Source organism: Actinia tenebrosa, unplaced genomic scaffold, assembly GCF_029948245.1.
Source record: "Actinia tenebrosa isolate PJP-AT-01 unplaced genomic scaffold, QUT_ActTen_1.0 PGA_scaffold9__36_contigs__length_13948895, whole genome shotgun sequence".
NCBI lineage: Eukaryota > Metazoa > Cnidaria > Anthozoa > Actiniaria > Actiniidae > Actinia > Actinia tenebrosa.
The window spans coordinates 9746366-9770584 of NW_028292586.1; the positions used below are offsets into that span (position 1 = coordinate 9746366).

Genomic DNA, 24219 nt, shown 5'->3' on the forward strand with positions numbered 1-24219 from the left:
TATACACAGACTTAAACTCATTGAAAAGTTTTAGTCATCTGGAGGAGTCATTTCATAAAGTTTTAAAAGTAAGTTTACAAGGGAGTAAAGCAGCAGCAGCTATCAAAATTAAAGCAGTAGATAGGCATATATACTAATTAAGGCCTACTTATTTAAATGCAATTCATCATGTGAAATTGATGAAAACTAGTTGAATTGATGATCAATCTAAGTTTATATGACCCAATCTAATTAAGATATATATAATATTTTGGCAATTGGACGACAGTTCATTGTCTAATGTTAATCAATGGAATCAATCAAAGATCAATTCGTAATCAATGTTGTGGTGATGATCAAAGATCAATCGGAAATTTATAATCAACGATGATCAATGTCCCACTGGCAATCATGGGTTATTTATCAATGATAATCAATTTGCAATTAATGAAAGATCTCAGTGAAGGTTCCTCAACAATAAATTTATTGTTTAGTGATTATTCGACATCAATCGATTAACTGATATTTAGATCTTATTAACCGAGCGGGAGGTCTGTACGGGATAATCTTGACCAACCGAGGTCCCGACCGAGGTCAAGATTATCCCGTACAGACCGACCAAGCTCGGTTGATAAGAGTTTTATTATATGACCACTTTTCATTGAAAAGGACAAAATGTTTTCGCCGTAAGATTAATATGCGATCGGACCGGTTAATACCGGAGAATCTAGACCAGACCATTGTGTTGATTGGGAAGGTTCTTGTAAAAATCAAGGTAAAATTTCAATTTTCCTCTGGTTTTCCTACTTTATTTATTTCCTGTTGAAGCTGTGATGAAAAGAAATTACTATATGTTACAGCACAAGCACATGAATACATTGGTATATATATGTTGTAAAGATATTATTAACCCTTATGCAACTTCCTTGAGATTCTCAAAATCACATATATATGTGAACAGTGTAGTAGTATGGTTGCAGTATTTTGGTACGGGGTCTTCTCTTTGCAAAGATATAACAATTTGAAATATCATTATGCAAATGATATGACGTAAACTCCAGAATGTGTTACATTTTTGCAGTGCGATTTAGGACAACTAAGTGTTACGAAGTGAAATAGCCCAAAGGTGTACAAAGCCATATATTTCAGTTATATAAAGGATGATTTGCAAATGGAAAAAAACGCATTACTTTTCACAATAGCATTTTTGTATAATAAATATATTAGTCTTGAATTTATGTCATATCATTTGGATATTGATATTTCAAGTGTTAATAGATCACCGAAAAGAAAATTTCACATACAAAAATACAATCATAGCACTACACTATTCACATAGTGATTTTGAAAAAAAAAATCTTGATATAATCTAACTCAATTAATAATATTTTATTGGGACACTGTCATCACATAGCATATTATTTATGGGCAGGAGGGAGGGCTATAAAATTGCTTTCACTTGACCCCTTTTCATTTATTGTGAAATTTTCACTATGATATATTTAGCTATCATTGCCAGCTCCACCTTGACATTGATAAAAGGATGGTATCTAGAAGAGAATTATTAGTTATGTTTATAATTGTCACTACCTAATCAGGGGACTCAGACAAAAATTCTGAGTCAATTGAACAGAAATTTACCTTTTCATCATTACAGGAATCAAACCTGTGACCTTCCGGATACCGTCCAGGTGAGTCTGTAATCAAGACAAACTAGTAGGATTTCCATCCATTTTAGAATGGCACAAAGGTATGATAATTGCATGATGGAGGTCAATAACGAGCAGCGTTTTATTAATAATATTGTCAACAAAGATCATAAAGTCTTCATTACCAGAAAAGCAGAAGGAACAGGGAAAATGGTTTTCGAAAACAAAAAAATACCAAGAGTAATAGGCTATCGATAGCCTGATAGCTAAGCTATTGATAGCCTGATAGCTAAGCTATCGATAGCCTGATAGCTAAGCTATTGATAGCCTGATAGCTAAGCTATTGATAGCCTGATAGCTAAGCTATTGATAGCCTGATAGCAGGAGGAGAGCAGGTAATCTTACATCGAACTCTCATCGACCTCTCATCGACCTCTCATCGACCTCTCATCGACCTCTCATCGACCTCTCATCGACCTCTCATCGACTCTCAATCATAGAAAAAATAAGCAAATATAAAATTATTATATAATAAGTTATTAATTTTGGTATTTCAAATGGTCTTGGCCATGGGCTTCCTGTGTTTTCAATAACTAAATCGGATAGGCTGCCTGTGGAAATACGAATTGGCCATGGGCTTTCTGTGTTTTTCAATAACTAAATCGGATATGGGCTTCCTGTGGATTTGTGCATTCATAAAATTTGATGCCGTGTCTTATTTATCACGTGACAAAAAATGATTGAAGGAAAGAGATATAACAGCATTAATAATCTTGAATGCCAAGGGAATTTTAGAATCATTGTACTATGGTCCAGTATGAAATAGAACGATCGCTGTTTATATAATAAAGAACAAGATAACAGAACTAATCATTTTTCAGCTGATTTTTGCATAAGTAGGAAGAACTTAGTAGGTCTTATTGTTTATCGTTTATGAGTCATTAAGTGCATTGTGTTGGATACAATAGTCATCAAATACTCGAAGTATTTCTTGAGTTTCATGAGGGATATCTTTAGAGTTTGGAAGATTTACGCTTGGTTGATTGCTGAACTTTGGTGCTTGCTTTTAAAAGAATTATGGAAGGATGTTATCAAGAATTTGCTCAACACATAAGATTGTTTCAAAAGTAAACATTTATTTTCATTAGTCCTTTGAATTCATTGACGGTAGCGTGATATCCTCGAGAGTCTAACTGGAATAACGTAGCCATTGCGTTTCTCAAAAGTAAATCTTTAGGTCTTGCTTGCTTGCTTGGTTGGTTGAGTTTTGGAGTTAAAAATTCAAAATCCCCGCGCTCTATAAATTGGATTGGTAAACAAAAGACTTGTCCAAACTTGCCTAACAATACTCTCCCCGTCGTTTTATGGTAATGATTTAATACAAATAATTAAATCCACCGCATATGATACACATAATGCGTGACTTATTAGAACATAATTAAATCCTCCGCAAATATACTCGAATCCACCGCAAAATTAGTAAATCCACCGCGAAAATCCGGATCGTGCGGTTCGGCCTATACTACTATCGATTCTAACCCTAATATGTGCTAATTTTGCTAGCTGAACATTTGCTAGAATTTCTATATCCTCAACATATGCTATGGTTTCTAGCCCCAACACGTGCTAGGCTTTCTATCATTCACATGTGCTAGGCTTTCTAACCCCAACTATTGTCATTGTTGCGGGGCCAAGCTCTAACCACGCTGACCTACCAAGTCTCATATGAGACTAGGTTGAAATCTTGTTCAAGACTCAGAATCATTTCAATTTGCAGATGCATAAGTTGCTTCATATGCTTCGAGGATCAGATCAATTTGATGCATTATATATGTCCGACCGGACTCGCACGGAAGGTGAACATCGTGGTCCAAGGCATGCGAAAGCGCAGTAGGGTAGCTAAATAGGCTGCGTTCACAATGTATGGCAGAGGGGGCAGGTGAATGTAGGGGGTATCGGAAACAATTTTCAGCAGTAAAATGGGGGAAAAGGGGGCTTGAAATTTTTTTTCAGAGAATTGCGGGGGGGATGCAAAATTTTAAGAAGCTACGAGAGATTGCCCAGGGAGATAGTTATTTTTTGGAGGACTTCATGGGGAGGGGTCTAAAGAATGTTTTTATCATTTAAAGATTTTGCCTGCCCCACCCCCCTCTGCCATACATTATGAACGCAGCCTTAGGGTAGCTTTCTTGCGAATTGTGACGTAATTGATGCCGAAATCGCTCATTGTATTCAGTTAACACAGAAAACGGATGCTAACGATTCCCTAGAGTACATGATAATCAAGACTCTTTAAGAAAGACCTGTAATTTATTCCGCTCCTGTTTAACCATGCAAGTGACTGAATTTTACTTCACTATCAAAGGTCTGTCACTTTAAATTCCTTTCCCATCAAGAACTCGAGCATCTCTCTCCTCACAAATATTCCTTCTGCTTTTACTGAGAATATTAATTTAGCAGGAAAAAACACAAGATCACGAAATTTGAATTGTTCGTTTTTTTATAATACACTCAACAAAATCACCTAGATTCTGATTTAAAATTGCTAGAAATTGCACTTGCATTATAAACAAAACATCGCACAACATTCTCGTATAATTCTGAATTTATAGATACTCGTGATATTTCAAAATTTCTTAAATTGGACTCCCCTAAAGGCTCGACCAATATTGTACTCGATTTGTGCACAGGTAGCCCAAGCTTGGTTTCTGTGGTGTCGTGTTATGAGAAAATGTATGGGGATCAAAAATTTCAATAAAATCATTAAAACGTGAAATAAAGCCTCGAAATTTTACACGATAATTGAGAAATAGCACTTCGTTCGCTCTGTGTGGTTATTTTTTGAATTTAGCCCGTCTTAAGGATTTTTTTTCTCAAAGAAGTGCTATCGGGTAAAATTGCATCTCAATCTGCGCATGAGCAGAACATTTCCCTAGCAACCAACCGTGCGAAGTCTGGTCAATAGGTAATAAAAGGCACGTACACGTATACAGAAATTGCATCTCAATCTGCGCATGAGCAGAACATTTCCCTAGCAACCAACCGTGCGAAGTCTGGTCAATAGGTAATAAAAGGCACGTACACGTATACAGAAATCCTTGAAAGCAAATCGAGTATAAGTAAAGGAGGTTTCAATCACCTTTTTCTCTGGGATGCATATTTCTCGTGCCTTGGTAACTATTCTACAAATATTATTTCAACCAACTGACTTTCTGAGGATGGAGATTGGGGAATACGTACCTGGAACGAAATGGCGTACTCGGAGAAGAAATTAAAGAAAAACACTCCCACGTGTAAGTCTTATATGAGTTAATAGTAACCAAAAGAAAGGTTTATGATAAGCTTAAGTTAAACCCAAAAGACGCAATTTATAGCCTAATACTCACCAAATTCTTTTAATTTGTATTTAAAAAGTTTAAAGTTGTCTTCAGACGCATACGTACTTCGAAAATGACGTTCAAGAATTAAATGCAGTCAAAAGTTTCACGAGCGATTCTTCTAGATCACGACTTTATCTTTTAATTATTAAAGGGACGTATGAAAATTCATAGAAATATCCCCATCGTATTGATTTTATAATCTTTACTCAAAGACACCAATGTTTTTATTATTATTTTTATTGTGTAGCGTATCCTTAATACCACTGTCTTCATTGGCTGTGAGCTAATCGTTAGAGTACGAGCCCACAAACATTGTTATATACAAACTGTTTCATTTTTAATAAACAAGTTTCGATGTTTGCCCGGTAACAACTCTCAGAGGGCAAAAAAAGGTGATTGCAACGGAATGATTGACACAAAATTTAGGGAAATAATCAATCTGTTGTATAATGAATTCACATTGTACACATTGTGCGCATGGATTGAAAGTTTCATAAATCCTTATTACTAACTCTTACTCACATGCTTTTAATTCAAAGAGCGTCAAAAAAGTCATATATGATGGCCATGAATTTGTTTTCTGCATTTCTTTAATGTTTTTGATTTAAAAAAAATTTTTTTTTGAAGTGATACTTTAAACCCTTAGTTACTCTTTAGTGCAGATATTTCCCTTGAATTCTGATTGCTACTTCATTTCCCAACTGGTCAAAATTTGTGTAATTAATGAAGCCTGGGATGACGTCACAGTCAGTAACATAATGGTAGCATATTAACCTTTATACCTTAAAGAGCAAACATTCAATTATCGTAGACTAGTTAACAGAAAAACAAAAGGTCAAATTCGGCCTTCCAAGCTCATGCATAATGAGCAAACTGTGACTGTTGAGAAGGATATTGCAGAGGAATTTAATATATTTTTTTAATCAATATTGGACCTGAATTGGAAAAATCTATTCCACAATGTAATGATGAAAATACTACCCACTTTATCAAATCTACACCATTAGGAAGTGCTGTCTTATCACCTTTAACTCTAGATGATGTACTAATCCAATAGCAGTTATATACATCTATAGCTACATTATCATCATTTACTAAAATATTGAAAGAATAATATTTGAACAAATTATCAGTCATCTTGACAAAAACAATAATTTACTTTTTGATTATCAGTTTGGATTAAGGAAAAAGCATTCTACAGAACATGCTATATACAGTCAATTCAAAAAACGTTGTCGTCGACCAACTCAAGCCTACGCGACTGGACCGAAAGGAACTCTGGGTAGTAATCATTGAAGCCGAGTTGACTCCATAATTTTATCTGACTAGTTATGCCTGGTTTACAGCAGGAACCTTCGTAGGCGAGCGGGAAGTGTTGAAGAAGACGTTTTTTTAATGCCTTCATATTTTCGGAATTGTGAACAGAATCATATCTACTTTATGTTTCTTTCCCTAAACCCTGTAGTGAAGTAACATAAGACAATTGCCGTGTTGTAAGGCTTTAATCAGCATAAACCTCATGCTTACACGAGTCAACTAAACATGGCGGCTTGGAGAGCAAGACCGCTGATCATAAGTGTCAGCGGCGCGACACAGGTATCCCGAAATATATATATCAATAATAACTTTTAACTAAAGTTATTCAAACAATAATTCTGAACAACAGTTGGGTGTCGATTGTCACTACAAACCCAAAGACATGCATTTGGCAGATTGAATTGTTTCTCGCCATTATTATCTTTACTACTAGCGGGAACAATTAATTCAGAACGAATATTTAACCGCTTCAGTGAATTTTACCCATATTTCTTTTGGTCCAGTCGCGTAGGCTTGAGCCGGTCAACGAAAACGTTTTTTGAATTGACTGTATATTAGAAAGCCTTGATACACATATGATGAAGCAAAGCTGTTGACGACAAAAAAATCACTTGTGGTATATTTCTAGACTTTTACAAAAGCCTTTGATACAGTAAATCATGGCATTTTGGTACGAAAATTGTATGCTTATGGAATTAGAGGGCTGACACTTGATATAAATCTCATCTAACTAAAGTCAATACTACTCTGATGCATAATAAATGTATAAGAGCTTTATTTTTTGCAAGTAAATATTGTTGTGCAAAAGTATTTTGAATTTCAATAATCTGCTGAAATTCAAAAGGGTTGTTTTGTATATCAAATTATTCATAATAAATTAGAAGTACATCCCAAAGGTCTTCTGGCCAGTTCTAAAACTAATCTCTCTGTGCATTCCTACAATACTAGACATGCTTCAAAAAGCAATTATCACACACCACCGATATGCTATAATGGTCAGTTTACAGATACGGTGCTGAAATTATGGGAAGAAATTCCTTTAATTATTAAAAATATCAATTCATTTAAAGTTTTCAAAAGTTCATTAAAATCACATCTTTTGAGTACCCAATTATATATATAACTAAATTTTCAAAATACATATGTACATACTATAGCTATGTAGAATTAATACTGAAAGTATTGTATCAGGTGTTTGTATCAATATGGCAAATGAAAGTAGCCACCATGCTGGCAGGTAATCAAACATTATTACTTTTAAGCATCCCCTCTGTCATTTAGAGTTAATAATTCTAACTCAATGATTCATTTAAGGCACATGCACTACTTCGTGATGCTGTACTGGATGACTCTCATAAGATGTATAATAACTGAGTCAGATTACTACCTGTACCTATACCACAAACAAAATTTAATTGAAACCTCTCGCTTAATTGCAATCCACAGTGTCCAGCAACAAATACTGGAGGCATTTCAAAGAAAAAAGGTAGAGGACCTATCAATCATGATCAAGAAATAAGTTTGAAAAATGGACATCTACATAATATGGTATACGTCATGAAAGAAATATTGCCAGAGAATTCAGGTAAGAAAAAACTCACATTTTTATAGTTAAAAGACCCATCAGACAAATTTAAAAAAGAAAATAATGTGATTGAGGAATTTCTATATTCATTTACTGGTCACAGAAGAGTCCCTAGGCTTACGGAGAGTGATGGTCGTAAAATTTGTTTTTTTTTGCAAAAAATATAGTGACTATTTAGTATAAATATTTTATGATCATATTTTTTTGGATTATTATTCGTTTTAATTTTTCTTTGACATTCTCTTAATTATAAAGTGCCCTTCACCCCTAAGACTCACAATACCTTTAGTACTCATTCTACATGAAGTAAAACGTCGAATGGTAACATATTTCTTATAGAGGCTGGAAAGTGTTTGTGCCTTCACATTATGAACTAAAATAAATTATTATGGCTATAATATAACAGCAAGTAAACCTTGCTGGAAAGCCAAAGACTATAAACCAAAGATCACAATGAACAGTAACCAGTCTTTTCGAACCAAAGTCTTTTCGATCCAGGTCTTTTCGAACCAGGTCCAGATCTTTTCGAAACTATGAAATCGAAACTATGCGCGTTGTACTATGAATTTGGCTGGGCATGATGACACATAGGTGTGTCACAGACTTTTTCAACCAAACGCCTTTAACCTGTCTTGAATAGTAGAAAATTGTTTTAAATTCTTGTTCATCATATCTAATAACTGTGTAAAACATGAAGTGGAAATATCATTGGCTAAGTTTAGCGTATGAAATACTCGTGTGACTGTTTTTGTAATCGAGCAAATCGTTTTGGATTGAAATATTGAATTCAAAATGCCATTCAGTTCTGATTGATTAAGCTTTATTTTATGTCTTTCATATTACTTGAATATTAAAGTTTTTTACTTAAGTTAATCAACATCTAAATCAAAATGAAAACTGTTGACTTCTGAAACTATTTAGTCCATTAGTAAAAACTTATACAAACGGTTCAGTTGAAAGAAACTCCACTTCTTAGCGTCCTTCGCAACTGAACAACAAACATTTGTCACAACGTTTTAACTCATTCGCCATGTGTTTCCCTTAATGTATTTGCCATGAGTTTAACATAGACATTACTGGAGAAAGTAGCTGTGTTTTTGTGCTCAAGATTTGGGCAAACAAGCAAACATTTTAATCAAATATACATGTACAAATCGGATAGAGTGACTCTAGTTTCACAGGTAACAGTCTTGTTGTCACACATATTTTCGTTCACGTTGGCGTATCTAGAATGCGGGTAACGGGTAACTGGTAGCGGGTAACGGGTAAATTAAACAGCAAATGCTGAGAAGTTTAGACGTTGAGAAAACATAACGCTTCAAGTCAAAATATTAGCAATTCATGTTGGTAAATAATATAAATTTCGATGTTCTCTTTTGTTGTCGATGTTAAGAATAAATGATACTGGATAAATGATACAGGACTTTTCCGAATCATATCCATGAATGAAATTTAGGCAAAAAGCGAAAGAACAATACTATTGAAGCGACTGTTTAAAAGTACCTCTGTGTAGCTACAGCAAGGGGTCGTGTTTGGAGGTGTCCAATAGCTTGATACCCACAGGTGGTCCGAACATCACAAGCGTAACATTCCTTGAGGTGTTTGTTTACTGACCAATCAGTCAAGAAGAAAACTGCTTTGTTAACTTTAAACCATCTTGCCGACGTAGTCTAACTTTGCCTTATTTCCGGGGCACGACAGTGACACCTTATGTAATCTTAGGCCAGTTAAGTTTTCCTAGTGGAAACACGGTCATAAACCAGCGACTCAGTTTAATCAATATTATTAAATCACCCTATATCGGAGGTATGGAGTGTAGCTGTGAGGCATTCCCGATAAAAAGACACACAAAACAAATAAACATCATGAGGTTTTCTTGTTTTCATTAGGGTATTATTATTGTTTTATGTTATTGTAATATTTATATTTTCATGGTTATTTATCATATGGTTATTTATCATATGGTTATTTATCATATGGTTATTTATCATATGAATTATTGATTTACATATTTTACCCATTACCTTTTACCCTTTACCCTTTACCCGTTACTTGTTACCCTTTACCTGCTCCCCGTTACCCGCGTTTTAGACACGCCGTCGTTTGCATCTTAAGTTTGTAACTCCTTCGTGATGTTTCCCCTACTTTATTTGCAGTGAGTTTCATTATTTAACCCTTTGACATTTGGGCATTTTTTGAGGTTTTATAAATTAGTGTTTTTCTGGATCTAAACGTTCTGCAAGCCCTAGAAAAACCATATTTGAAGTTTGGATTGACAAGGTCATTGTTGTATGCAAAAGAGGTACAGAGTTCACCAGTGGTGTGATATTCCAGCAAGGAAATGTTTCTTCTATGAAGCATCGGTAGCTTGATTTGGAGGTATTTTGAAAACTGTTAATTCTGATCCATTTTATCCATATATAATTATATGGAGTGCTGGAGGGGAATCCTGAGAGCACATTAAAGTCAAAAGTTTGTACATTATGTTTGAGAAATTTTGGCAGAATTATCCTGTGAGCTTGTGAAATAGATTTTTCCCGAATATGTGGTTAATGGAGAGAATGCTGTGAGGCTGATAATTTATTTTGTAAGTAGGACCAAGTGGCTCAACAATTTCTTTCCAAATTTCTGGAATTTAATTCCATAATGCATTGCGATGCAGACTATAGCGTCAATATTTTACTCATTGGCTTGCATAAAGGTTTATTATATAACTAGGCACAACAAATACACTCAATGCCTCCTGTGACATCACAGTCATTAACATATTGAAAGTACAAATCTTCATACTCAAGGTGAGATAACCGGTCATGATGCCCTTATGCATCCATAAGGCCCCCAGCGTATACAATAATGCCCCTAGTCTGTACTACCATGACATCCCCAGTATAAACCATGCCACTCTCCTAGTCTATATAAAGGCTCATAAGAATAGTTTTTTAGAAGTTTAACGATTATTATAGCGCTACGAACCTGTGTAAATCGATCACTTTTGGAGTTGTTTCACGATCATTACGGTGTTAAAAACGATATCTACAAGCTAGCAAACACTGTAGTTAAGCGATGTCCTTCTTGAATTTTGTCACCGATAATTATATGCTTCCAGGACACGATATAGATGTATAGGTTGGAGTTAAAGAACATCATTCAGATGCTTAGGAATCAACCACAATTCTTCTGAATCAACCATAATTCTTCTAAATCAACCATAAAATCAAATGATAAGGGATTCAACCACATTTCTAAGAAAAGTTCATGGAGATTAAATTAAAACTTTTATTTTATTCACGCTGTTGTCATGAAGCACTCTCAACGTGGCCTGAGATCAACATTCAGAATGTCTTTATCAGCACATTAAATACAATTGTAACATAAAAAACCTTCATACTTAAAGAACATCCTTTCGGTGCATTTGGTGTTCTAGAACATCATTTCACCAAGAATATGGAAACCTTTTTCTTCAAGAAGGATTGATTTTGAGACGTGCACCTTTGTGTTTCAAACTCTTTTGTTATTTACACAAATTATTATTTTTATTATTATTTTTGAGACATGGTTTGTGTTTCGCATTACCAATTGAAGTTATCAAACAGCCTATTGTTATCACTGCAAACCCGGGAGGTCGGACAACTCTCTGCACAAATGGATAAATTATATAAAGAAATAACTCAAGATCATTATTTTATTCATTTATTATTTATGTATTTATTTATGTATTTACTTATGTGTTTACTTATACTTATTTATTTATTTATTCATTTATTTAATTTAGTTTTTTCTTCAAAATTATTAATCACACAACTTATTTACATAGATCCTTTTCAATTCTATTCACCACAACTTTTTTTTGGTAACACAATTAGGTTTACATGGCTCCTTTTACATTCTATTTCTATTTACAACATTTACAACAATAAAGCAAGAAACTAAAGGACACAGTAATAGCAAAAAAAAAAACATGAAGCAAAAGAAGGATATAATTATCTACGGTTGGATATGAATTGAATGAAAACAAATGACTGTACTTTTAATGCTATGCTACTCCCTGCCATTCAGAATTATTTATGCTAATAAATGCTGGGAATATTTAAAAAATATATATAACTATCGAAAATTATAAAGCTCTCACTCTTAAAAAACTGATAAGATTGTTCAAAAAATATTTCTCATAGTTAAAAATCTGTGTTTATTCAGCATTAGGAAAATATATACTTTTGTAGCCATATCAGTTGAATAGTTAGTGAGCTATGACGTTTTTAGTGAACATCCGTCGTGAAGGTCCCCTGGTACCTTAAGCTGTCTTTGTTTTGTTTGAGACTACTCATTTTTACTTTCACATTTTGTTTTTTTCCATAAAGCTGGAATTTTGCGTGAATTATTCCAGACCAATTAACCCATGAAATCCTTATCCTGAAGTCCTTTATTTTTGCATTTACTTTTACTTTGACACCATTACCATCACATAAATCAGAGATATTGTTGATATTCAAGGCAGAGAAATCTTCATAAAAAATGGAGTTTCCCCCTATTTGTATATATTTCTGTTATAAATCAGAGATATTGTTGATATTCAAGGCAGAGAAATCTTCATAAAAAATGGAGTTTCCCCCTATTTGTATATATTTCTGTTATTCCATATATTATATTCATTGAATATCGCATTTGGTTCATCACTATTATTTTCTGATATCTCTGACCACGTTATTAATACGCTCTTGTAGAAAGCTGGAACATCCTTTTGGATCCTTTTCCTATCAAAATTATTCTTTATTTGGTGAAATCCTCCTATGTTTTTAAGATATGCTGATGGATTCGAACAATTTAATTGCCCATTTGATTCGCTTTGTTTAATTTATACAGGACTGGAAATCTGGAAACTTTTAAATCCTCCTAACTTTTATAATCACCGACTAAGGTGCTATATGTTTGATTTTTGTTTTTTACCATTCCAGATGAAATTTCGTGTTGTATTCTCTATTGTTTTAACAAAATCTTCTAAAACATGAAGCACAGAGCAATTTTGGCAGAGCGAGCGTGACTTCAATACTTGGATTTTACTGTAAATAGTGTTAGGTGCATTGTCTTCTATAATGACAGAATACTTCTGGGATTGTCTGAAAGTTAGTGAATTATATCGGTTTGAAATTCTGATCATACTATAGATATCATTATACAAAAAGATATGCCCAGTAATTTGATGCCTTCTTCATGAAAATTAATCCATTGAAAATTTTTATTAAAATCCCATGGGGGTCCTCAGTTTCCTCTACCCATCCATCCAGCTTGACTTCTTATTTTCAATGATGAATAGTCATAAAATTATTCTAATATTTCCAAAACTTTGTTGAACGAAATTAAAGACAAAAGTGGTATCATCTGCAAAAAGAACTGACTTTTTTGCCTTTCCTTTCATATTCACACCTTTAATTTTATGTCATTACAACTCTGAGTCATGATTGCCATGATTTCTATGGTTAGTATAAAAAGATAAGGGGAGATAGATATAGGGTCTCCTTTGTTTTTTTCCTCTATGGACCTTTAAAAAATCTGTTGTTTTACCATTGTAATGATACAGCTTTGATTATCATGCAAAAGATTTCTCACCCATTTGATAACATTTTCATCAAAGCCAAATTTATGTAGGACTGCTGCAAAGATAAAATTATGTTCAATCGATGGAGTGGAATGCCTTTTCAAAGTCCACTGCAAAAAGGCAGCAAATATTTGTCTTTGTGTTTTATATAATCCATAATATCTCAAATTATCTTAATGGGTTCATCGATATTCCTTCCTTTAACAAAAACAGCTTTGTCACAGCTGACTAGAGAAGGCAAAACTTTAGCCATTGTATTACTTAGCACTCTACTACACATTTTAACGTCCACATTGATAAGGCTGATAGGTTGCCAAGCATCCAAGTTTCTATTATCTTTGCCAGGTTTTTTTAGTAAGGTATGTAAACTCATGACAAGATCATATATTTATTATGCCGTCCTTAGTCTCAATGTCATGGTATACGCTGGGGGCCTCATGGATGGGGGCCTCAAGACCGCAATTCTAAGGTGATTCCCTTGAAATAGAAGGAGAAATGTCAAAGATTGCATAGTCCTTTATTGTACCATGAGTGTTTCAAATATGCAATAAAAAATGAGTGTCACCATTCTCATTTTACGGCTACATGACCTCAAAATATGACAACCTATGGCCTCGAGAATGGATATTATTGTAACTGGAAGTCAAATAAAGATAGCACATGTTCCTGGAAAGATTTTCCACTTATGGTGTTTCTATGCTTTTTTAATAGACTTTATTTGAGTGGCCTTTTAAAAAACTTTCCCAAGTTGGAATGAATTAAAATTCATGCCAGACTTGTTTAGACTTATTTAGATTGAAGTTTATGAGGATGTGGTGCGGTACGTATACGCTTTTCAGGATATGATTGGGATCGCTTACAATTCAACTGCAAATCCAACTGATTTCAATACTTGTTTCTCATTAATTCTTGTAACCAGAACCTTCTCAGCAAAAAATCAAAGGCTCTAGTAACACACAAACCGGAAGACCAAGATTCTAGGTTGTTGGATATGTGCACGTATATTCTTAATTGGAATCTGGTGGAAAAAGAATCCCATTATCATTATTAGCATAGCCCCACATATATTCTGACTTTTATTTTCAGCCATCATATCAATTAATTGTAACACATATTCCAGTATAAATTCAACAATCGCTATTGCAAGTTTTAACTGTTTTTTTTTTCTTCAAATGAAAAACCATCTAGCTCATGATCAATTATACATTGATTATGGAACAGTTTATTTTGTCTGTAATTATTATCATTCCTGGGGAAAAAAAGCAATTTAGAGTGGCCTCATGCATGATGGGTAGAACGTATTTTAAAGTATTATAACTGACCTTGCTGTAGGTACATGTATAAAAAAGCCTGAATTTGCCTTAATTCATAAGCAGAAGTATGTCTAATAACTGAGAATCAATTATTTTCTTAAAATAACCGTGTAAATTGTTTTAATGTATCAAAGGGTTGTTAAATTTTGGTTAGAAAAGTAGGGGTTGCCATGCATTTAAAAGAAATAATAAAGCTTAAGGTAGTTCCGAACCTTTGCTAATTTCTTAAACAATATCTTACTTTGACTACCTACCTATAACCTGAAAAAATATTTTTTCGTAATTTCATGCAAATTTTGAGGTAAAATTGAACGTATTTCTAAACAAGCCAAGATTTTTATTGCCTGACCTGCTGGTCAGTTTTGTTGACAAATATATGACTTTATAAGAATGAGGTCGTCTGTTTTATGAGTCCGGTGAGTCAATGAGTCATGAGTCGTGAGTCTGTGATTCATGAGTCGATTAAAATAAATTATAATATGCATATCTCTCGTGAACATTATCAAAAATGGTACCGGTATTGAAGTTATAGCCGGTATTTCATGTGTCTAGCTTTATTGTCTAGCCAACTGAACACTAACACAGTAAACCAAAAACATCAGGTGAAAGTAATCCAGTGAAAAATTTCGAGGATAACTAAAGTGCGAGTCTGCGAGTCCGAGCCTTTGTGTGCGAGCCACAAGCCTATTTTGCGAGCCTTCAGTCTAAGCATACGACTTTCGTAATTTTGAACCTTTTTTTTGTAGGAGATTACTATCTGGTTCATATTCACCTACCTGGTGGATGCACGAACCTGGGAGATAAGTTAACTCCTATAACTATGACGCCGTTTAAGTTACTGCAAACTTAAAAATGATCAAGAGTTCTACGTCCTGTTTAATTTAGTGAATAACGTTGTTACACATTCATATTTATCTGGTTTAAACCTCTAAAACAAATTCCACCAGTGAAATTGGAAGGCTAGGTCAGTGGTATACCTTCAAAAGGATAGTACTTTATGGATTGAGCATCCAATGTATTTCTACAAATTAAAATATATCTTACTTACTGGATTAGGCCATAATGACATAATTATAACAAAACTTATCAAACCTTTTTCAAAACAACAAATATCTTAAACAGCAAATTGATGACTTTGAAGGACCAGGAATAAGTGGAATTCAAGTAAGTTTTTATACAAATTCTTTTGTTAAGTCTTGTAATTCAATACTCCAGTTCGAGTTCTAGCGGTTGCTCAGAAGCATCGATTGGGCATAAAATATCCAGCTCTGAGAGCATAAACTCTGAAATTCTAAAGCAATTCCTCAGTTATGAGACATTATTATAATTTGGTCATTAAAGGATTTTTAAGATAAAAAATCCAATATTTTTGAGCAGATTTCTAACTAAATGAGAGTTTACTTTACTCACCTTTTCACAGGCATCCTCAATCTTGAATTCTAGACTATAATATTCATGTTTTGGCGCGAAAATATGTATTGGCGCTAAAAAAGGCTTGCGGCTCGCATATCAGAGACTCAGGCTCGCAGACTCGCAATTTAGCAACCCCCAAAAATTTCAATATTAGTTTCTCTGCTGATTTACTGCATGTATTGTGAAACTTACCCTAGAGCTGAAATCCATTTCTTCCCTTGGTAATTGTTTTAATACACCAACCAACTTAGCCTTTTCGAACTTTCGAATTTTCGAACCATTTACTGGACTTGTACTCCAGCTCGACTCTAATGTTGTTCAAATTTGAACTAGCTAATAATTGATATTTTATGCACCGAAAATTGAACTACAATATCTCTACTACTAACAGACTTACCAAACTCAATAGGTTTTGAGATAAGACCTGTTTTTATTAGAACATCTCACTGCAAAGCTGCATGAATACTCGCTAATTCCAAATTCTAGACATGTTATAACCAGGGACATATTTTGAGGTGCAGAATTGCATACAATAATTTTGCTTCTAGAATTCAGTTTCAAGCTTATTTGCAACTCCTCAAATAAATTTTATAACTTGAAATTCTAGATGAAATTAAGACCCATCGTTTAGATTACTCGACTAGGCTTCTTGATTGTTGGAATCCTTCACTTTTCATACAAAACCTTCAGTAGGTATATTTGGAACAAAATCTGAATCATGTGAATATAACCCCCTGATTGAATCTCTTATAACTTGAGAACCAAGTTGGTGACCCTTTTTTTTTGCTTTTTTGAACATCTTTAAAGGACTATTTAAAACAAGTTCATGTATGAATTCTTTCTGTCCGGTACTACCTTTAATGTTTAGTTAAAAGTCTTTAAAAAGTGATGACGTCATGATTTTACTAACACAAGGGAAAAAAAAGTCTTTTCAAAAGATTTTGATAAATTTCCATTCTAAATCGTCACTTTTTTTGTTTCTTTACTGAAATAACCACTAAAATAAACCCCTACAGTACTACCATGACTCTAATAGTTGGCTATAAAATATATGTACATTTGTAACTTTATGCTCCCTATTTTTTGATCATTAGGTACAAAGAGATTGTGTTCCTATTTTTTTCAAAACAAATTATTTTTGCATGTCAATTTCAAAAGCATGCTGCTTCGATTTCCCTGCTATGCTGTGAAAAACACAGAGAAAAACTCTACATTTTTAAGCTTTATAGTTCCAGGAAGAATATTGGGTTTGTAGGAAAGTTACTATTGGCTTTTTACTTCACAGCAGAAAAGCATTTCTAAATTATTTAGTACATAATAAAATGATTCTTTAGTTTGAAAACTACAAAAAGACTTTCATGATTACAATGTTTAGCGATTGAAGAAAGATTTCAAAACTATAATTAATACACAACTAGATACTGTATTAATCTAATAAACAGTAAATTTTCAATTTGCATAATATGTATTCCAAGTTTGTTTTCATTCAAGTTTTACAGTTAGGTTTAAATGTAGAGAAACTGCCCAAACGAACTGTAATGGCCAATTCCACATTAAAAACAATTCAAATCCCTCATTTTTCCTCAAATATTTTGGTAATGAAATGCAGGAACCCTGAAGGCTATATTAAAAATATTGCGTTGCTTGAATATTGACCACCCCTAATCCAGGGGGAAGCATACTCTAGCAATAATGCATAGGTGCCTAAGGTCTTATCTCTCAATAGGACTCTTTAAAATCCAATTTTCATCATAGCAGACTTTTAAACTGCCAAATATGTGTTGAGGACATTATAGGTTATATCTCAAAAAATTAAAGCTAAAGCTATCTTAATACTCTAGGTGCCTAAGGTCTTATCTCTCAATGGGCTCTTTCAAATCCAATTTTCATCAATTTTTTAGTAAACAAATTCTCAAGCAATTGATCTTTTTTCACAAAATATTCATAGAACTGCTTAAAAGTTATACCATAGTCTTATATGTGAAAATCTGTGATGTCATACACTCCACACTAAACTTTACTCCATACATTTCTCTGGGGTTTTTATTGTAATCAAAATATCTTCTCATTTTATACTCAGTATTGAAGAAAAGAAACGGCCATAAAATGATTCTAACCACAAGTTATGGACATGAAGTCCCTAAGAAGCCCGGGGGGGGGGGGGGGGGTACTCCGCCAGGATTTGGGTAGGGGTGTTCCGCTGGGATTCTGAAAGGTGTACCCTGTTTATGACAAAAAAACTCAAAATTATAGACCCTGTTTAAAATGACAAAAGATATATTAATTAATTGTGCTGTGTTCCTGTTTCAATTATCATGTCAGCTCGCATATTGTTTTTTTTTGATGACCATAATAACCAGTTTCGGTCAATACGAAAGTAGAAACCCTGAATATGACAGGAAACTCAGGAAGAACTTGGAATTTGAGTGAAATTGCTTTCCCTGTTTATGACAAGAAACTCGAAAAACCATACCCTGTTCAGCGTATCATCCCTGTATAGTCCATATATGGGAGTGCTAATGAGAGGACCTTAAAGGGCTTAAATAGAATTAAAGTAAAACATGAAGGTATTTACGACAAAATGTATGGAGTGATGTTTAGTGTTGAGTGTATGATGTCACACACATCTATAAAAATTTGTAAAATTTCCCATTGGAATATTAAGAAATTTTTTTTATCTAGTTATTATTAAATTATTCCATTTCAGTTTCAGCCGAATTAAATTCCCAAAGATTTTCATGCTAGTCCCCCTTTAATTTACATAAATATGTAACTAACAAAATGATAAGAGACCAATAACAAGTACAGCACAGTACATAAGGTGGGGAGGGGGGGGGGGGGGTCTGGGCCCCCCAATGATTTCGTAACTTTTTTTAAAAGTAAATGTGCAGCTAAATTTCAAACTGTTATCTTTAAATTGATAGAGGCAACTCATTTTTCCAAAAAAAACTTCACAGTTGGCATTTGTAAATGATATTCACAAAGCTGGGATATTTCAGTCGCAAGTTTTTTGTTGAGTAAGATGTCGAGAGAAAAACTACCACCAAACTACTAGTGTAATGTCTCCAACACATTGTTTTTGTTTTATTTTATTTTATTTAATTTAACAGCTTTATTGGCAATCTACAATCAACAAGAGAAAATAATTACAAAAATGGCAGAAAAGGACAAGGCTGTAGAAAACCAAAGGGGAGAGGCATAAACGGGATGTGCATGGAGTACCCATGCGAGGCTCCCCTCAAAAATTAAAATAAATATATCAAGGAAACTACAAAGTAATTGTTTCATTCTACTTAAGTAGAGAAAAAAATTTAGCGCCAAAGGTTTTACTTTTAAACTTCTTTCAATGAGGTAAGAGAAGTACGGGGTTTAAAATTCTTTGAAGCGTTTTCCTTATGTTTTGCTGTCGAGTTATAACAGTCTGGTGCTTCTGGTGCTGAATAACAGCTGTACTAGAAAAATGTCATTAGCATGAATATCACTTTGAGTATCAATTTTGACTTAACCACATGTTTATGTTAGTTATGCATAGTTTGTGCTGCATGCTTTTCTGAAAAAAAAAACTAGAAATAAATTGAATCCTTTTCTCGCTTTTCTCTTTCTCATATATTATGATTCGATTGGGGTCCCTGTGCATTCAAAATGGCGCCACAACAACACGAGTTGAAGTATTTCAATATAGTTTATAAATTTGTGGCTTTTGGTACATGGAAAGTTTACACTGTTCTTCCCACTGAGATTCAAAGTAATCTCTTATTTTCTAAGACATGGAGCTACACAGTTTTCATCTAATTTCGTGAGTAAGCTTAAGTTAAACACAAGATCGCAAAGCCTCAGGTTACAGTCAGTTTCGAGACAGGTCGTTTCGAGACACTAAGATACAAGTTCGAGACAGGCATATATCCGTTTCGATACACCTCATACACCGTTCAATATATAACATATATAGAGGATATTACAGGTTCAAAACGATCTTATAAAGATAAGTATTTATTGCTATGTTGAGATACAAGGATACCAGACCAAACGTTACCAAGTTTTCCGTAAATTATTGACTCGAAAACTCGTCAATCGACAACAAGAATGTTCGACTCGTCAAACTACCAGATCTTTAAATCAGAACTCTATGATTTTTATCTAAACTCTTTATCAGAAACTCACATCTTCTAAACTTTATGAAATTTTTTTAGATAAATATGAAATAAAAATAAATATTATTCAAGTTTAGAGAGAAACACGCAAACGACTAGCTCAAAAACTTTAGACGAGGACAAGATATTTTGACTCGACAACAAGAATCGATTCGTCAAAACTACCAGATCTTAGTCAGAACTCTATGATTTTTCCCAAAATCTTTATCAGAAACTCACATCTTCTAAACTTTATGAAGAATGTTTAGATAAATATGAAAGGGGATTCAAGTTCAGAGAGAAACACGCAAACGACTAGCTCAAAAACTTTAGACGCGGACGAGATATTTTGACTCGACAACAAGAATGTTCGACTCGTCAAAACTACCAGATCTTAGTCAGAACTCTTTGATTTTTCCCAAAATCTTTATTAGAAACCCACATCTTCTAAACTTTATGAAGAATTTTTAGATATATATGAAAGGGGATCCAAGTTTAGAGAGAAACACGCAAATGACTAGCTCAAAAACTTTAGACGCGGACGAGATATTTTGACTCGACAATAAGAATGTTCGTCTCGTCAAAACTACCAGATCTTAATCAGAACTCCATAATTTTTTGTATGTTGGTGTGGTTTCGTCGGTGTATAGTGCATCTAAAATCTTTATTATTTTTATCAAGGTAAAAGCATATGAATTACTGACATTTAGAAGCATTAAGTCGGCTCCTAAAGGAGCCATTTTTTTGTTTTTGTTTTTGTTGAGTTTAGCCTCTCGGGCCTGCACCATTAATGTTAATAGGCCCTCAGCAGTCGTCTGGCATGGTTGTCGTTCTCATATCTTTCCCAGTTGCTGAAAATTTTTTCTTGGAGCTGCCGATACTTGCGCCTTTGGTAACTAACCCAACGTAAACAGTTGTGCGTCTTTGCTGGTTAGGAGTTTAAAAAAGCCAATAAAGTGCTGTGATAGGTAGATTTTGATCCGCTTGGAGCTCAAAGCTCGATGAATCTACTCTGATGGGTTTTTTTTTGACCCGACGTGGATCGAATTCATATCCTTTCACCTTGATAAAAATAAAGGTTATACTAGTATATTCTCTAACTTTAATGTGAGTTGCTGATAAAGATTTTGGAAAAAATCATAGAGTTCTGACTAAGATCTGGTAGTTTTGACGAGTCGAACATTCTTGTTGTTTTCGAGTCAATAATTTTCCTGAAAACTTGGTAACGTTTGGTCTGGTATCCTTGTATCTCAACATAGCAATAAATACTTATCTTTATAAGATCGTTTTGAACCTGTAATATCCTCTATATATGATATATTTTGAACGGTGTATGAGGTGTATCGAAACGGATATATGCCTGTCTCGAACCTGTATCTTAGTGTCTCGAAACGACCTGTCTCGAAACGACTGTCTCCCCAAATGACCGGATACCTTAGTCCCTAACGATGTTAGAAAATATATTTGCTTATAAAAAGATGACTCAAACATTTGGTTGTTTTTTCATTAATGTCTGCAACAACCTTTTAAAAATATATTATTTTAAAGATACAGTAATGGTAAAAAGGTAAATTATACACCGTGAAAAGATGAAAAAACTTACTAAAGTTTCAGACGCTAGTCCTTCGTCTTTCACTCCGTTTTTTCATCTTTTCAGGGTGTATAATTTACCTTTTTATCATTACTGTTTCATTAGAAACACCGACACAGCTCATACTAGTTTTTAGCTAGTTATATCTTCTTATTTTAAAGATAGAAAATTGCCTTTTTTAGTGCTTATTGAAAGAGGAACACCTAAGGTAATGATTGCATTTTTAACTTATAGTAGATGATTGGTAACTTCATGATTTGTTAATGAGTGGTGAAGAAACAATTTTCAGAAATAAACAAGTTTCTTTAATCCAAACATGCTTCGGCATACATGCCGCTTTCATTCAGTGGATGTTAATGATGTAATAATATAACCTAGATTATATATTTAGCTAATGAGCACGTGAGAATTTGGTGCCTAATATAAAAAAGAAAACTATTATGAGTAGCAAAGATTACACAATAATTAAGGGTGAGTTTAATGTGTTAACTGTTGATTCAAAAGGGGTTGTTCCCATTTGATATGCATAGCCTCTTTGATTAATGATAGCTTTAACTTTGTCAAAGAAATCAATTCATTATACACCAACAATCATTTCATGGTATCTTTTGACATAGAAAGCTTATTTTTACTAATATTCCTGTGAAAGAAAGCATCTATCTTGCAGTTCGCTAAATTAAAGAGGGTAAACCTGATGTATTAAGATCACAATCGGCGAATTCAATTATTTACCTTAGCAACAACGGGTACCCATTTCCTTTTTTGTGGTTTATCCCGGGGGGGACTCTGGGAAAAAAGTACCGGGGATGCTCGTCGTATCTATTAGGGATAAAAAACCGCGATTTGGTATCTTTTAGGGTGTTAAATGCGAATTTTTGAAAATCAGCATTTTTCTGGTATCTCTTAGGGTGTCGGAAAAGGAGAGAAGCGTGCATCGATATGGCTTTTCCTAGGTGCCTTTTATATGAAACTTATTATTATTTGTTGTGATATCTCTTAGGGGTTAAAAATCATTCAGCCACGCCCTTTTTTAAAGACTTCTGGTATCTTTTAGGGGTGTTTTTGGAAATTTCCGACAAGCATCCCTGGTACTTTTTTCCCGGTGTCCTCCACCAGAGTTTATATTACGAGCAGGTTGACGGAGTGGCCATGGGTTCTCCCCTTGCCCTGTTATTGGCCAATTTATTTATGGGACACCATAAAGAAATTTGGCTCAATAACTATAAGGAATCCTCTTTAATGTTTTACCGTAGATATGTTAATGACACTTTTTTCTTATTCAAAAACAAAATGGATGCTTTAAAGGATTTTGACTACATTAATAATTCTAAGCATGCAACAACATCAAATTTACTATGGAGAAACAAGATCATAATGTTTTGCCCTTTCTTGGTATACGTATAGATACTCTAGTGACCGTACTTTAACATCTGTTTATGGAAAGAAAACATTCATAGGTCTATTTACCAACTATATTAGTTTTTCACCACTATCATAGAAAGTTGGTTTATTGTGCACTTTGATTGATCGCATTTAAAAGATCAATAACACTTGGCCAGGCTTTCATGTTGACATAAAAAAAATTTCCATGACGAGCTGGAGAGCCTATTTTATGGTAAACAGCATGTAGTCTTGGTTGCTACAGATAATAGCTAATCCGATTTCTGTGATGCCAAGATGACGAATGCCAGGCAAAAAAATCAAGCATCTGTAAAAATATGCCTACAATCGATCTATTTAGAGTTATAAACCAAGTCGATCGCACAAATAGGTTGCTCGGCTATGAAAGTCCCAATAAGACACCCAAAGCATAATATACTTGTCATATAATCACTTATTACCTGTAGGATTAAAAGTGCCAATGAAACAATTTCATTGAAATAAACATTTATGAAAAGTACAACACAAGCTAAGAACAGACGTATTACAAAACAGAAACTGGACACATCTATCACAAAACACAGTGATCTAAGTTAGCATGCAAATTATACATTGGTATACGAGTACCTAAGCATGAATGTGCCTACAGATCTATCACAAAACACGGACTGTGACCTAAGTAAACATGCAAATTATACAGGTATACAAGTACCTAAGCATAAATGTGCCTACAGATCTATCACAAAACACGGACAGTGACCTAAGTAAGCATGCAAATTATACAGGTATACAAGTACCTAAGCATAAATGCTGCCTACAGATCTATCACGAAACACAGTGATCTAAGTAAGCAAGCAAATTATACAGGTATACAATTACCTAAGCATAA

The 24219-nt window shown here is 33.9% G+C and overlaps 1 long non-coding RNA gene across 2 annotated transcripts in view; it reads left to right on the forward strand.

Moving 5' to 3' along the window:
- Window positions 1-19820, forward strand: part of LOC148904757 (uncharacterized) — a 56787-nt gene extending 36967 nt beyond the window's left edge. Inside the window, exons 1-3 of one of the 2 annotated variants that reach the window (XR_016118782.1) lie at window positions 4694-4921; window positions 7772-7910; window positions 19340-19820. This is a non-coding gene — a long non-coding RNA (uncharacterized LOC148904757). Of the gene's footprint in view, window positions 1-4693; window positions 4922-7771; window positions 7911-19339 lie in introns of those variants that run through there. The other variant, XR_016118783.1, reaches the window with a different exon arrangement.
- The last annotated feature ends 4399 nt before the right edge of the window (window positions 19821-24219 follow it).